Source organism: Anticarsia gemmatalis, chromosome 30 (assembly GCF_050436995.1).
Source record: "Anticarsia gemmatalis isolate Benzon Research Colony breed Stoneville strain chromosome 30, ilAntGemm2 primary, whole genome shotgun sequence".
In the NCBI taxonomy this organism is placed as follows: domain Eukaryota; kingdom Metazoa; phylum Arthropoda; class Insecta; order Lepidoptera; family Erebidae; genus Anticarsia; species Anticarsia gemmatalis.
This window is the reverse complement of record NC_134774.1, coordinates 122,501-124,405: the sequence shown is the minus strand read 5'-3', so window position 1 is coordinate 124,405 and position 1,905 is coordinate 122,501. Positions and strand designations below refer to the sequence as shown.

Sequence of the window (1,905 nt, the reverse complement as noted above, 5' to 3'; positions counted from 1 at the left end):
AATTGGGGCCACGTCAGTGTGTCCTGAAAATGCAGGCGGGCAGCGGACGTTTGACGTGTTTGAGATACAACCGTTTCAAACGTTCGCCCGTCGGCGACCCCAAACTCTCTATGTGCGCACAACACTACATATAAATATTTATTTACATGTGCGTGTTGTGTGTACGTTTTACAGAGCTCGCCCGTAACGCGTCGGCGTGATCTAGGATCGTCGACGCGCGGGATCGACGGAGTGCGCGCTACGAGCGCGTGTTCTATTCGATAGCTCCCTGGTTGATCCTGCCAGTAGTTATATGCTTGTCTCAAAGATTAAGCCATGCATGTCTCAGTGCAAGCCGTATTAAGGCGATACCGCGAATGGCTCAATATATCAGTTTTGGTTCCTTAGATCTTACTCAGTTACTTGGATAACTGTGGTAATTCTAGAGCTAATACATGCAATCAGAACTCTGACCAGTGATGGGATGAGTGCTTTTATTAGATCAAAACCAATCGACGGAGGGCCCCGCGTCTGAAGTCGTTAATTTTGATGAATCTGGATAACTTTTGCCGATCGCATGGTCCAGTACCGGCGACGCATCTTTCAAATGTCTGCCTTATCAACTTTCGATGGTAGTTTCTGCGACTACCATGGTTGTCACGGGTAACGGGGAATCAGGGTTCGATTCCGGAGAGGGAGCCTGAGAAACGGCTACCACATCCAAGGAAGGCAGCAGGCGCGCAAATTACCCACTCCCGGCACGGGGAGGTAGTGACGAAAAATAACGATACGGGACTCTTACGAGGCCTCGTAATCGGAATGAGTACACTTTAAATATTTTAACGAGGAACAATTGGAGGGCAAGTCTGGTGCCAGCAGCCGCGGTAATTCCAGCTCCAATAGCGTATACTAAAATTGTTGCGGTTAAAAAGCTCGTAGTTGCATTTGTGCGCCGCGCTGTCGGTGCACCGCATCCGCGGTGATACTGACACGTCTGCGGAGCATATCGTCGGTGAGCCGGCGGTAATACGCCGGTTCAATATCAAAATCCTATCGCGGTGCTCTTCGGTGAGTGTCGAGGTGGGCCGACAATTTTACTTTGAACAAATTAGAGTGCTCAAAGCGGGCTCAAAATGCTGCTTGAATATTTCGTGCATGGAATAATAGAATATGATCTCGGTTCTATTTTGTTGGTTTTCAGAACTCCGAGGTAATGATTAATAGGGATAACTGGGGGCATTCGTATTGCGACGTTAGAGGTGAAATTCTTGGATCGTCGCAAGACGAACATCAGCGAAAGCATTTGCCAAAGGTGTTTTCATCAATCAAGAACGAAAGTTAGAGGTTCGAAGGCGATTAGATACCGCCCTAGTTCTAACCGTAAATATGTCATCTAGCGATCCGCCGACGTTACTACAATGGCTCGGCGGGCAGCTTCCGGGAAACCAAAGATTTTGGACTCCGGGGGGAGTATGGTTGCAAAGCTGAAACTTAAAGGAATTGACGGAAGGGCACCACCAGGAGTGGAGCCTGCGGCTTAATTTGACTCAACACGGGAAATCTCACCAGGCCCGGACACCGGAAGGATTGACAGATTAACAGCTCTTTCTTGATTCGGTGGGTGGTGGTGCATGGCCGTTCTTAGTTGGTGGAGCGATTTGTCTGGTTAATTCCGGTAACGAACGAGACTCTAGCCTGCTAAATAGGCGTCGTCATTTAGGTGTGCGTGGCTCCGTCACGCAACTCACTGGCGACGTATTAAAATTCTTCTTAGAGGGACCGGCGGCTTCGAGCCGCACGAGATTGAGCAATAACAGGTCTGTGATGCCCTTAGATGTCCTGGGCCGCACGCGCGCTACACTGAAGGAATCAGCATGTTCTCCCTGGCCTAGAGGCCCGGGCAACCCGCTGAAACTCCTTCGTGCT

The 1,905-nt window shown here is 49.7% G+C and overlaps 1 non-coding gene across 1 annotated transcript in view; it reads left to right on the top strand.

Moving 5' to 3' along the window:
• Window positions 1-265: 265 nt before the first annotated feature.
• Window positions 266-1,905, top strand: part of LOC142985713 (small subunit ribosomal RNA) — a 1,902-nt gene continuing 262 nt past the window's right edge. Inside the window, exon 1 of the ribosomal RNA XR_012960260.1 lies at window positions 266-1,905. This exon is cut by the window's right edge and continues 262 nt beyond it. This is a non-coding gene — a ribosomal RNA (small subunit ribosomal RNA).